The 14702-nt window shown below is 44.3% G+C and overlaps 1 protein-coding gene across 1 annotated transcript in view; it reads left to right on the top strand.

Annotated features, from left to right (window-relative positions):
* ERBB2 (erb-b2 receptor tyrosine kinase 2) overlaps window positions 1–12607 on the top strand; it is a 278816-nt gene extending 266209 nt beyond the window's left edge. Inside the window, exon 28 of the mRNA XM_063138452.1 lies at window positions 12597–12607. The gene's annotated coding sequence lies outside the window, so the exon portion shown is untranslated. The remainder of the gene's footprint in view (window positions 1–12596) is intronic.
* Window positions 12608–14702: the final 2095 nt, after the last annotated feature.

The raw sequence follows: 14702 nt of genomic DNA, 5'->3' as shown, positions 1-14702 counted from the left end.
GTGGTATCAAAATCCACTGAGAGATCCAGAAAGATGAACAGGGTATTCTCCCAGTATTTTAACAGTCTACAGAATCATAGAATAGCAGAGTTGGAAGGGGCCTACAAGGCCATCAAGTCCAACCCCCTGCTCAATGCAGGAATCCACCCTAAAGCATCCCTGACAGAGGGTCGTCCAGCTGCCTCTTGAAGGCCTCTAGTGTGGGAGAGCCCACAACCTCACCAGGCAACTGACTCCATTGTCGTACTGCTCTAACAGTCAGAATGTTTTTCCTGATGTCCAGCTGGAATCTGGCTTCCTTTAACTTGAGCCCGTTATTCCGTGTCCTGCACTCTGGGAGGATCGAGAAGAGATCCTGTCCCTCCTCTGTGTGACAACCTTTTAAGGATTTGAAGAGTGCTATCAAGTCTCTCCTCAATCTTCTCTTCTCCAGGCTAAACATGCCCAGTTCTTTCAGTCTCTCTTCATAGGGCTTTGTTTCCAGACAAATTTGTTTCATCCTGGTTGCCCTCCTTTGAACACGCTCCAGCTTGTCTGCATCCTTCTTGAATTGTGGAGCCCAGAACTGGACGCAATACTCTAGATGAGGCCTAACCAGGGCTGAATAGATAGGAACCAGTACCTCACGTGATTTGGAAGCTATAGTTCTATTAATGCAGCCCAAACTAGCATTTGCCTTTCTTGCAGCCATATCGCACTGTTGGCTCATATTCAGCTTGTGATCTACAATTCCAAGATACTTCTCATTTGTAGTATTGCTGAGCCAAGTATCCCCCATCTTGTAACTGTGCTATTTCCTAAATGTAGAACTTGGCATTTATCCCTACTAATTTCATTCTGTTGTTTTCAGCCCAGCACTCCAGCCTATCAAGATCACTTTGAAGTTTGTTCCTGTCTTCCAGGGTATTAGCTATCCCACCCAATTTTGTGTCATCTGCAAATCTGATAAGCCTTCCCTGCACCTCCTCATCCAAATCATTCATAAAAATGTTGAAGAGCACTGGGCCCAGGACTAAGCCCTGCGGTACCCCACTCGTTGCCTCTCCCCAGTTTGAGAAGGTTCCATTGATAAGTACTCTTTGAGTCCGATTCTGTAGCCAACTGTGAATCCACCTAATAGTTGTTCCATCTAGCCCACTTTTAGCTAGTTTGTTAATCAGAATATCATGGGGCACTTTGTCAAAAGCTTTGCTGAAGTCAAGATATATTATGTCCACAGCATCCCCACAGTCCACAAGGGAGGTTACCTTATCAAAATATGAGATCAAATTAGTCTGACAGGACTTGTTCCTGACAAATCCATGTTGGCTTCTAGTGATCACCACGTTGATTTCAAAGTGTTTACAGATTGACTTCTTTATTATTATTATTATTATTATTATTATTATTATTATTAATTTATTTATATAGCACCAACAATGTACATGGTGCTGTACAGAGTAAAATAGTAAATAGCAAGACCCTGCCGCATAGGCTTACATTCTAATAAAATCATAATAAAACAATAAGGAGGGGAAGAGAATGCACCAAACAGGCACAGGGTAGGGTAAAACTAGCAGTATAAAGTCAGAACAAAATCAAGTTTGAAAGCTTTAGGAAAAAGAAAAGTTTTTAGCTGAGCTTTAAAAGCTGCGATTGAACTTGTAGTACTCAAATGTTCTGGAAGAGCGTTCCAGGCGTAAGGGGCAGCAGAAGAAAATGGACGAAGCCGAGCAAGGGAAGTAGAGACCCTTGGGCAGGTGAGAAACATGACATCAGAGGAGCGAAGAGCACGAGCGGGGCAATAGTGTGGGATGAGAGAGGAGAGATAGGAAGGAGCTAGACTATGAAAAGCTTTGTAGGTCAACAGGAGAAGTTTATATTGGATTCTGAAGTGAATTGGAAGCCAATGAAGAGATTTCAGATGTGGAGTAACATGGTCAGAGCGGCGAGCCAAGAAGATGATCTTAGCAGCAGAGTGGTGAACAGAAACTAACGGACTGATGTGAGAAGAAGGAAGGCCAGTGAGAAGAAGGTTGCAGTAGTCCAACCGAGAAATAACCAATGCATGAACAAGAGTCTTGGCAGAAGAGACAGACAAAAATGATCGAATCCTGGCAATATTATACAGGAAAAAACGACAGGATTTAGCTACTGTCTTGATATGAGGAATAAAGAAGAGCGAGGAATCAAATATAAAGGGGACGGTGTAAAAGCCGGAACGGAACGGAACAGGCCGGAACAGCCCCATTATATTAAAAAACCATACCAAAAACAGTGGCATGTGTTAGCAACACTTGAGAACAATATTTTAGGACTAAAACCATACCAATATTATATCACTATTAACCCCAAAACTCCCAAAACGACGTCCGGAACAGAATGGGATGGCCGGAACGGCCACTAGGGAACGAGCGATACCAACCAAATTCACCAGTCATGCATAACTAAATGGCAGGGATGCAATAAGCCACAAAAGTTGCCCCGAAACCACGTTCAGATACCCGTTCCGGGCAAAAACACGTATTTCACAAAACGGGCCGTAACGGCAGCTTCCCAATGAGATAAGTGAACCAAACTCACCAGAGGCACATGACAAGGTGGGACAAATATAGAAAGCTCCAAAAGTTGCCCCCAAACCACGTTCAGATACCCGTTCCGGGCAAAAACGTGTATTGCGCAAAAAGGGCCGTAACGGCAGCTTCCCAATGAGGTAAGTGAACCAAACTCACCAGATGCACTTGACAAGGTGGGGCAAATATAGAAAGCTCCAAAAGTTGCCCCGAAACCACGTTCAGATACCCGTTCTGGGCAAAAACACGTATTGCGCAAAACCGGCCGTAACGGCAGCTTCCCAATGAGGTAAGTGAACCAAACTCACCAGATGCACATGACAAGGTGGGACAAATATAGAATGCTCCAGAAGTTGCCTCAAAACCACGTTCAGATACCCGTTCCGGGCAAAAAAGTGTATTGCGCAAAAAGGGCCGTAACGGCAGCTTCCCAATGAGGTAAGTGAACCAAACTCACCAGAGGCACATGACAAGGTGGGACAAATATAGAAAGCTCCAAAAGTTGCCCCGAAACCACGTTCAGATACCCGTTCCGGGCAAAAACGCGTATTGCGCAAAATGGGCCTTAACGGCAGCTTCCCAATTATATAAGTGAGCCAAACTCACCAGATGCACATAACTAGGTGGGGCAAATATAGAAAGCTCCAAAAGTTGCCCCGAAACCACGTTCAGATACCCGTTCCGGGCAAAAACACGTATTGCGCAAAACGGGCCGTAACGGCAGCTTCCCAATGAGGTAAGTGAACCAAACTCACCAGATGCACTTGACAAGGTGGGGCAAATATAGAAAGCTCCAAAAGTTGCCCCGAAACCACGTTCAGATACCCGTTCCGGGCAAAAAAGTGTATTGCGCAAAAAGGGCCGTAACGGCAGCTTCCCAATGAGGTAAGTGAACCAAACTCACCAGAGGCACATGACAAGGTGGGACAAATATAGAAAGCTCCAAAAGTTGCCCCGAAACCACGTTCAGATACCCGTTCCAGGCAAAAACGCGTATTGCGCAAAATGGGCCTTAACGGCAGCTTCCCAATTATATAAGTGAGCCAAACTCACCAGATGCACATAACTAGGTGGGGCAAATATAGAAAGCTCCAAAAGTTGCCCCGAAACCACGTTCAGATACCCGTTCCGGGCAAAAAAGTGTATTGCGCAAAAAGGGCCGTAACGGCAGCTTCCCAATGAGGTAAGTGAACCAAACTCACCAGAGGCACATGACAAGGTGGGACAAATATAGAAAGCTCCAAAAGTTGCCCCGAAACCACGTTCAGATACCCGTTCCGGGCAAAAACGCGTATTGCGCAAAATGGGCCTTAACGGCAGCTTCCCAATTATATAAGTGAGCCAAACTCACCAGATGCACATAACTAGGTGGGGCAAATATAGAAAGCTCCAAAAGTTGCCCCGAAACCACGTTCAGATACCCGTTCCGGGCAAAAACACGTATTGCGCAAAACGGGCCGTAACAGCAGCTTCCCAATGAGGTAAGTGAACCAAACTCACCAGATGCACTTGACAAGGTGGGGCAAATATAGAAAGCTCCAAAAGTTGCCCCGAAACCACGTTCAGATACCCGTTCCAGGCAAAAACGCGTATTGCGCAAAACGGGCCGTAACGGCAGCTTCCCAATGAGATAAGTGAACCAAACTCACCAGATGCACATAACTAGGTGGGACAAATATAGAAAGCTCCAAAAGTTGCCCCGAAACCACGTTCAGATACCCGTTCCGGGCAAAAACGCGTATTCCGCAAAATAGGCCGTAACGGCAGCTTCCCAATGAGATAAGTGAGCCAAACCCACCAGATGCACATAACTAGGTGGGGAAAATATGGAAAGCTCCAAAAGTTGCCCCGAAACCACGTTCAGATACCCATTCCGGGCAAAAACACGTATTGCGCAAAAACGGGCCGTAACGGCAGCTTCCCAATGAGATAAGTGAACCAAACTCACCAGATCCACATGACAAGGTGGGACAAATATAGAAAGCACTTTTTTTGCCCGGAACGGGTATCTGAACGTGGTTTTGAGGCAACTTTTGGAGCTTTCTAAGGTGATGAAATGATGATGATGATGATGAAGAAGAATCTGAGTTCACAATTACACTAATTAGTTAAAGAGGAGTAACTTTGTTTTGCTGTTGATTATAACACAAGGCTATAAGGAAATACACAGGTCGCTGTTTGACTGTTGCAGGTAAATGCTATATTTACAAAATGTGAATGTAGTAATGTCACATTAGAGCTTTATGCTGCTGTCTAAGTTGGCGTGATTTGGAGACCTTCACAAATATTCCTCCTTAGGTAAAAACTCCAGACATCCCAGGTGCAAAAGTTTCAACAAAACTAGCAAAATCCTCCAACTGGGCTGTGGAAATTGACATTCTCAAGGTGCCAACTTGCCACTGAATTCAACCTAAGAGAAAAGGAGAAATTTGGAGGCACTGGAATAGATGCTTTCTGAGGAATGTGATAGAAGTGTTAGGAGTTTAGATCTGAGGAGTGACATTTCTTAGATGGATTTCATTTGACACCTTAGTTATGAATACATTCGAATAAGAAATGAAGATCATATCATGATTAGGCATAGATCATAGAATTAATTGGAGATTTATAAGGAGTTCAGATTACTAGGGTTGGGCAATAGGATTTAACAGGATTTTCTATTCTTGCATACATTATTGAAATAGTAAATTCGTCAGAAAACCTGTTTCAGTCAAGCAATGGAATGGTATCATAGAAGTATCTTCGGAATAAGAATGAACCATATTTTCTGTCCAGCACTAGTTCATGTTCATGGTTGCATAAACTGAGCCTGATGGAAAACAAGATATTACATTAGTTGTCCATTATAGATTATGAATGAATGAGAAGGTCTAAGCGACAGATGAACTCTTAGTAGAACCATTTTAATGGATAATTAAAATGGTGCTGTTGATATGCACCTGATACAATTTGAGTAACTATAGAATCAAGTAGTGCTGTGCACGGACCCCCCACTCCGCTCCGCTGCCGATCTGCAAATTGCGGATTCTGCCTGCTCCGCCTCGATCCGCCTAGTGTCCGCTCCGCTCTGCTGCAGAGCTTCGGCTCCAAATCGGAGCTCCGCAGCACTGTGGGGTGGCGCCAGGTAAGGCCCCCTTCTTCCTCCCCCTTACCTGTGTCTGTCCTGGCCCATCGCCAGCTTCACTAGAGCCCGCAGCTCAACCTGGAACTGTAGGCCCATCTTGCGGCCTACACTTCCAGGTTGAGCCGCGGGCTCTAGTGAAGCTGGTGATGGGCCACGACAGACGCAGGTAAGACCCCCCCTCCCCCTTGCCCACTTACCTGGCTCTGCCGCTGTCGCCGCATGGGCGGCGGCCGCATGGGCGGCGGCAGCAGGGCAAGGTAAACACCCCTCCCTCCTCCCCCTTACCTGTATCTGTCCGCTGTCCTGCAGCTGCTTCAACTGAGCCCAAGGACTCAAACAGAAAGACCAGGCCGCACTTGGGTGGGAAGCCGGCTGTTGCGAGGGGGAGGAGCAGAATAGAGGCACCCCTCATGGCAAAATGTAGACCATGTGAGGTAGGGAGGGACTGTGCCTATAAAAGGCAGCCCACCCAAGGCATCGGCCTCTTTCATTTCATAAATGGAACTCCCCTTTCCTGACTTTTTTCCCCCTCCCCTGGCCCATACTGCCTCGGAACCTAGAGGTTCTATTACATCATCGTGGCTAGCAGGCTTGGATAGAATGGCCAGGTTTGCACATAAGGGAGGACTGAGGTGCAGGCCAAATAAGCCACAATGGCTTATTTCTTCTCCCTGTGTGTGTCGGTCTCATGGTGGGAGGATTAGCCTAATTACCCCTGGGCAGCGTGGCTCTGGCGTGGGCTGGTCCATGAAGTCACGAAGAGTCGGAAGCGACTGAACGAATAAACAACAAAAGCATGGCTTGTCATGTTGTGTGAACCTGATGGCTTGTTGCCATTGGTAACAAGCCACCCAAAACCCTACAGCAGGCCAAGCACTCATTCTAAGCTTGGTCAGGGTGGGGTGTGTGGAGGAGCAAGTACTGGACAAGAGGGAGAGAGAGGCCAGGGTAATATAGGGCAAATGTGGGCAAATGTACTCACATGCACATTGGCTTTGTTTCTGTTGTTTCAGATTTGAACTAAGGCCTTAAGCCAAAAGCTCCATGGAAGAGATTGGATTAAAGTCTAGGAAACATTATTATTGCATTTGGACTTTCATATTATTGGGAGCAATAAAGGATTTTTTTTGGGGGGGGGGGGAAACCTGCAGATATCAAGTCAAGGATATTGTTTATTATTTATTTATTTTATTACATTTATATACCACCCCACAGCTGAAGCTCTCTGGGCAGTTCACAAAAGCTAAAAACAGTAAACATTATATATATATATATATATACACACACACACACACACACACACACACACACTTTAAAAACCATCAGAGATGTAACAACAACAGCATAAAAACAGCAGCATCCATTTAAAACAACAATTCTTGGGTCCATAAAAAAACAAACTTCGCGTTCAATGCCATTAAATGCCTGGGAGAAGAGGAAAGTCTTGACCTAGCGCCTGAAAGATATCAGGTCAAGGATTTATCTGAACAAAAATAATATTACACTAGCTGATTCTCTCCTTAAAGTAGACTAATATGTGAGCATTAATACACACAGCAAGTAAGATTGCACCTTTTATTGGATGTTTCTTCACTTAATACTGGAAGCACACTTTCAGGTTATGCTAAATGCTTCTTCAGATGTAGGTTATGAGTCTGAAACTAAACATCACACTTGGATAGTCAGGCTGATGGTTACTTAGTTGCAGAGCATTATGTGCCACTTAGTTGCAGAGCATTATGTGGCACAGGGATAACCTGGTGAGTTCAAATGTTATGCTTGAATATCATGGATGATGTCACAATCAGGATACACTTTAAGTTCTGGCAAAGTGTAAGACAGTTTACAGTCAGACTGAGTCTGAATGCAGTAAAAATGGGTCTTCGTAACAGGTATTGAAAAAGGTTTATTTTGGAGCTATATTAACTTTTACTTAGGGCTGGTTTGCAGATTGGATTTCCAATTCATAACCCACCAAAGCTAAGGGCAATTAATACACATTTTAAACAGAGCCAACCTTATATGAGAGTGGTTTGGTGAGATCCACAAAACCATATTGAAGATTTAAATATGGTTAAATATGCATTGTGATCTTGGAAAGCCAGACCCACAGGATAATATCATTTTCTGTTTTATATTATCATATAAGGAAGACTTTTCCGAGACTTCAGCTGAAATGGTTATGAAATTCACCTTTACAGCCATACTCCAAGCAATACAAGGGAAGTTACTTAGTCATGGTCTGCCTATAATTGTAGGTCTTCAAAACTACATCCATACCGTGACACTAATTTATTTTATCCTCACTGTGATCGTCATGGTGATAGTTTAATACTTCAATTCTTTGTATTGAAATGGAAGGGGTTCTCCTACTGGTTGTATAGGACCACGTATTTGACAGAGAAGAAGCCCATCAATGGAAGCTTCCTAAGGTTTTAGCTAACATTGCTGCCAAGGGGGTTCTGAGCATCTCTTGCTAATACAGAGACTTCACTCTGGGGCCTCATCTACACCAAGCAGGATATAGCACTATGAAATCAGTGTGAAAGTGGTATCTAAAAGGCAGGAGCCACACCAAGCAGGATATAGTGGTATGAAAGCAGTATAGGGTATGTATCAATGGGCCCCAACAGTTGTCAGTGCACTTCAATACCGCTATAAAGCAGTAGTGTGGCTCCTGCCTTTTAGATACCACTTTTCATAGTGGAATATCCTGCTTGGTGTAGACGAGGCCTGGATGATAAGGGAAGGCTGGAATAAAATATGGTGCAGCAATCAAGAGGGGTCTCCACTAGGGTTGTTGACAGCACCCAACTGGGTCCTGGAGGCTAATGGACCTCCCCCACGTCTGGCCTTACATTTGGTTCTGGAAATCCTTTGTGGAAGGGAGGGCCAACTGGTTAGCATCAATTTGGTGTTGGTGCTAAGTAGCAGCGTTCTGTCTTTCTTTCTTGGTTTCCACAAGCTGATATGAAATTTTGAAAGAAGTTCTTGATCTACTTTCATTGCACAAAAAAGTCTTATAACACGTGTTTCATTTTGCAACACTTCTGCAGGTTTTTCTCTTCGTTAAGAAGGCTAATGAACTGGAGGAGTCCCCATGTGTATCCAAAGGATGATTTGGGTGTATCTGGTGAGGATCTAAGTCTTGTACTTCTGGTGTCTAAGGATTGGCTTAGGCAGAATTGGGGTTTCATACCTTTGAATTGCTATTCCGTCAGTAGGAAGTCTCTTTGGGATAAAATTTGATACGCATCCAGTGCTTTATTAAACTAGAAATCATACCTTTTGACTATATTCCACATCATCTGAACACATCATTGCCCTGCACTGCTGTGGGTGGCTTCTGCAAACATTAAGGCAGGAGCCACACCAAGCAGGATCTAGTGGTATGAAAGCAGTATAGGGTATGTGTCAATGGGCCCCAACAGTTGTCAGTGCACTTCAATACCGCTATAAAGCAGTATTGTGGCTCCTGCCTTTTAGATACCCTTCCAAAATTCAGCTACAAGTGCAGATTAGCCACTGAATTCTGCCTCTTGGAACAGAGGGAGTCTGTACATGCTAAGAGACACTGTTGTTGTAAGGGAGCCTTTGTGTTTCGTCAGGCTTTTTGAGGAAGAGAATCACTAAGCCCAGAGAGGACACCAATGGGCCCCACCTGTCCATTCATTCACCAATTTAGGATTGCCATGTTTCAGACTTTGCCTGAGATTGAATCCAGGGGCAGGGCTGTCTCATTCTGATGGTGACAAAATTAAATTGCAGGGATAGCCCAACAAACTTGTCCATTTTATGGAATAGCTAGGCAAACTTTTGGGGTTTGAGTGCTGTACTGGCCCTTGATGAAATGTTCAAGGGCTGCACAAGTGAGCAGGGTTGATGGTGAGAATGGCAGTGGTGGGTGGGGTAAGACCTACAATTCCCATTCATTTCTCACACACTCATGAATTCTCTCCCTCTCTTACGCACACGCACACGCACACACGCGCGTGCACACACACACACACACACACACACACACACACACACAAGATCACTGTTTCCCCACTGCTAATACAAAATTAAATTGAAGGGTGGCCCAGACTAGGAGTGGGCACTGCTGGAGCCCCAATGCCCCATCATCTGTCCAAAGATGACATGTATTGGTGCCAGGCCTGGCTGTGTCACTACATTCGGTATTAGCTGAGGCTTTGGAACAGACTTCAAGAGCAGCCTTCCATGAAAGGGGGATAGCAGCCCTTAAGTTCTGAAGGTAGAAAACATGAGAGTTATGGGTCACAGGCATCTTTTTAAGGTAGGAGAGATCTAAAAAAAGCAAGAACTTGTTACTTGTTACTTGTTACTTATCCTTCTAGAAAAGGAGGTAGAAGTGCACATATGAGACATGATAAGGACACGCTGTCCTGTTGAACAAGAAGTCCTTGAAGTGTTTTCTGTAACTGATCTGTTAGTGTCACTTGCTGTAGGTCTTTTGTTTTCTCTTTCTTCCTAGATGCACAGCTGTGCTTTACACACCTCCAGAATTTGGGGTCAAGTAACACCAACACCTTGGCCCATTCTAACCTCAGCCTATGGGCCATGAGGATCACTCAGCCTGTGGTGGTCTTAACGAGTGCGTGCAACTACCTGCAGCAGTTTTATGGGGTACAACTCTTCTTAATCTTTTTAATATGGTATTTCTACTTGCATACTGGGCAACACTTTGGCCATAGCTAGACCTAAGGTTTATCCCTGGATCGTCCAGGGGTCAAACCTGTTCATCTAGGTGACACACAGGGGATCCAGTGCTCAGGCAGGGGCGAACCCTGGATGATCCCAAGATAAACCTTAGGTCTAGTGTGGCCTGAGTTTCTGAACAACTCCTTGCTTTATGTAAACCTTGGATGAGTGTTCCTTTCACAGAAAAGTATTGGTTGATTCTTTGGCCTACAAAGAAAAGACAAATTACACGCTGGCAGAAGAGACTACCAGCCACATTGGCAGCACAATCCACTTGCTCTTTAGAAGCTTTGTTTTAAATTCATTTTTGTGACTTTACATTTGCATACAACCCATTTTTGGGATGATCCCCTTCAGTTCAAGGGGACATAGGCCTTAGCTAGACCTAAGGTTTATCCCAAGATTGTCCCAGGGTCATCTCTGTTCATGTAAATGACACACAGGGGATCCGGGGAGCAGGCAGGGACGATCCCAGGATAAATCTTAAGTCTAGCTAAGGCCATATTGAGCTGGGGCACTATTATTTTATTTTAACACCCACTTCCATTGTTTTAAAAAACGTTTAAATGTCTTGTTTTTATTCTTAGGCTCTAATCCTAAACATGGCTACTGTGGGGTAAAATGCATTGATCGTGATGGGCTTACTTGGGCATGGGATTGCATGGTTAGACCTTTCTTATTGTGGGGTTTTTGTTTTTTAGCAAATAGAAAACTTGGATTTGGTGTTTCCCCCTCTTTCTCTCTTGGAGACACGGGGACACACACACACAAGCAAACTGAGAAATTATTGATTTCATTTGAATTCTTACTCATTTTTAATCCTATGCAGATCGCACCAGTACACCGGATGCGCATCAATGAACTTTTGCCATCTTTTATCAAGTCGGCCAGCGAAATAAGTGGCAATTTGGCCATGAACCTGCTCCATCTTGCCATGGAGGACATTGATAAGAAAACAGTGAGTATCGCAATGGCAAGGTTGGACATTTATATGTAGTCTGGCCTGTTTGGAGATTCTGTGAAAAACGCATGCCTCCTCATTCCAAAAATTCAGTCTCACCAGTCCAAATTGTTTGGAGGAACATGCATACGATTTGGTGAGCCATGCACTGAGAGAAACCAGGGTTCTGCTTCCACATGTTCCTATGGCTATGGTGGCCCCTGGATGAATTTAAAGAACTTTGCAAGGAGGTTCGCACAGAGTCCATGTTAATATTGAGAGTTAATGTCACACTGCTTAATTTGTGACATTAACTAGCTGAGCCCCCACACCCATTAATTTGATGGGTGTGGGGGCTCAGCTACTCTGGTTCACTTGTCAATCTTCTTCATAATCCCAGATCTGTGTATAAGGTGTTGTGGGAGGGGGTCCTTGGCGGGAGATAAAAGCCATGCCAGTTACAGGCCAAAAAGCACTCTGTGCTTGCTTTCCCACCTCCTACCCCTTGTTTTCATAAGGCCCACTGATATTGGAATGCAGGTTCCCAGATTGAGCCCTGCTTTGATTTAAGCCCTATTCCAAACATTGCCACTTGATTAACCTGTTCTGAAACTCCTCCCCTTCTTCCTTAGATGAAGCCTATGCAACTTGTGACCCACTAAGCTTAATGTACCCCATTTGCCCTGTATAGTGGCCCATGATGAGCTTGAGAAATCTCCTGAACTTGCTGCCTGCCTAGGACTGCAAGCAGGGAGGCTGCCAAGGTCCTGATGCGGTACAATACATGGATGGTGGGGTTCCATTAGCTTGATAGATCCAAAGTTGTGAGGCCTGCCTTAGATGGTTCCCAAAAGGGTATGCCAATCTCTCTTTGTGCTGTAGGATCTTCAGAATCTGTACAACGATGCAGCTGGAGCCATCGTCGAAGCTCTCTGGAGCTACATCCCAGCAGAAGTCCTCACCAAGCTGCTGGAGACTTTCCAGGGCCAGCTGTTATCAGATCGCAGCTCCTGGAAAGTGCTCAGGACACTTGCCTCCAAAGGTAGAAGAGGGTCTCCCACCATGTCACTTTGATGTTTGCAGGAGCACAGATTTCATATTACCATAACAGCAGCAGTGAATCTCTTCATATGTGTGCAGCTCACTGAGGCCTAGGCCTAATTTACCCCAAGCAGGATATTGCACTATGGAAGTGGTATGAAAGCGGTATATAAAAGGCAGGAGCCACACCGAACAGGATATAGCACTGTGAAAGCAGTATGTGGTTTGTGTCAATGGGCCCCAACAGTTGTCAGTGCAGTTCAATACCACTATAAACCAGGAGTGTGGTTCCTGGCTTTTATATACCGTGTTTATTTATTTATTTATTACATTTTTATACCGCCCAATAGCCAAAGCTCTCTGGACTGTTCACAAAAATTAAAACCATAATAAAACAACCAACAGGTTAAAAGCACAAATACAAAATACAGTATAAAAAGCACAACCAGGATAAAAACCTCGCAGCAAAATAGATATAAAATTAAAATACAGAGTTAAAACAGTAAAATTTAAATTTAAGTTAAAATTAAGTGTTAAAATACTGAGAGGTCTTCAGCTGGCGACGAAAGGAGTACAGTGAAGGCGCCAGGCGGACCTCTCTGGGGAGCTCATTCCACAACTGGGGTGCCACAGCAGAGAAAGCCCTCCTCCTAGTAGCCACCTGCCTCACTTCCTTTGGCAGGGGCTCACGGACAAGGGCCCCTGTAGATGATCTTAAGGTCCGGCCTACATATGGGAGGAGGCGTTCCTTCAAATAACCTGCCCCCAAACCGTTTAGGGCTTTAAATGTCAATACCAGCACTTTGAATTGGGCCCGGACCTGGACTGGCAACCAATGAAGTTGTAAAAGGAATGGCATAATGAGATCTCGCCGGCCAGTCCCTGTTATTTATTTATTTATTTATTTATTACGTTTTTATACCGCCCAATAGCCAAAGCTCTCTGGGTGGTTCACAAAAATTAAAACCACAATAAAACAACCAACAGGTTAAAAGCACAATTACAAAATACAGTACAAAAAGCTACAGCTTAGCTATAGCTTCTGTTAGTAAACGGACTGCCCTGTTCTGTACCAGCTGAAGCTTCCGGACCGTTTTCAAAGGCAGCCCCACTTATAACACATTGCAGTAATCCAAACGAGAGGTTATCAGAGAATGGATAACTGTAGCTAGGCTATCTCTGTCTAGATAAGGGCGTAGTTGGTATATCAGCCTAAGCTGATAAAAGGTGCTCTTTGCCACTGAGTTCACCTGTGACAGTTCTGGATCCAAGAGCACCCCCAAACTACGGACCCGATCCTTTAGGGAGAGTGCAACCCCGTCCAGGACAGGGCAAACATCACCTCGCTAATACCACTTTCATAGTGCAATATCCTGCTTGTTTTCTAACGTCTTAGCTATAGCTTCAGTGGACACAAACAAACCTTTCACAATGTTTTTATTTTTTAAAACACACACAATAAAACAACCCTTCTACCATAGGAATTATGGGAGGAAGAAAGGCTAGATGGGTTGGGAAGGAATATAGAATACAGAATATGTGGGCAAATAGGATGCGGTAAGCAATTATTACTATTATTATTAGTAGTAGTAGTAGTATTTGCGTTTTTATACCGCCCAATAGCTGAAGCTCCCTGGGGGGTTCCCCAAAACTAAAAGAATTCAAAATATAAAACAAACAGTATAAAAACATGATATAAAATACACATTAAAACGGATTAAAACATACCATACATGATTAAAACATCTTTAAAACATCCTGAAAACATTCTAAAATTTCACTGAATAGGCCTGCCACAATAGATCAGTCTTTATTGCTTTTTTAAATTCTAAAAGACTGTCAAGTTGACGAATCTCCTCCGGCAGGCCATTCCACAGTCTGGGAGCAGCAGAAGAAAAGGTCCTCTGGGTAACCGTTGTTAATCTAGTTTTTGCTAGCTGAAGGGGATTCTTCCCAGAGGACCTGAGTGTGTGGGGTGGATTGAACGGGAGAAGGCGATCCCACAGGTAGTCTGGACCCAAACCATGTAGGGCTTTAAAGGGAATAACCAACACTTTGTACTTTGCCCGGAAACTAATCGTCAGCCAGTGAAGAGATTTTAAAACTGGTGTAATGCGGTCACCCCTAGGTGTACCAGTGACCAGCCTGGCTGCCATATTTTGGACTAATTGAAGTTTCCGGACTAGGCACAGAGGTAGCCCCATGTAGAGCGCATTGCAGAAGTTGAGCAAATAGAAGGAAGAATCAGTGGGTAATGCGAAGAAGCCTTTGCCATCTTCAATTGGATCTTCCATGACCCAACTTTTAAAAGGAACTAAGCTTC

This window comes from Elgaria multicarinata, chromosome 11, assembly GCF_023053635.1.
Source record: "Elgaria multicarinata webbii isolate HBS135686 ecotype San Diego chromosome 11, rElgMul1.1.pri, whole genome shotgun sequence".
NCBI classification, from domain to species: Eukaryota; Metazoa; Chordata; class Lepidosauria; order Squamata; family Anguidae; genus Elgaria; species Elgaria multicarinata.
The sequence above is the reverse complement of the archived record's forward strand: the minus strand, read 5'-3'. Positions and strand labels throughout refer to the sequence as shown.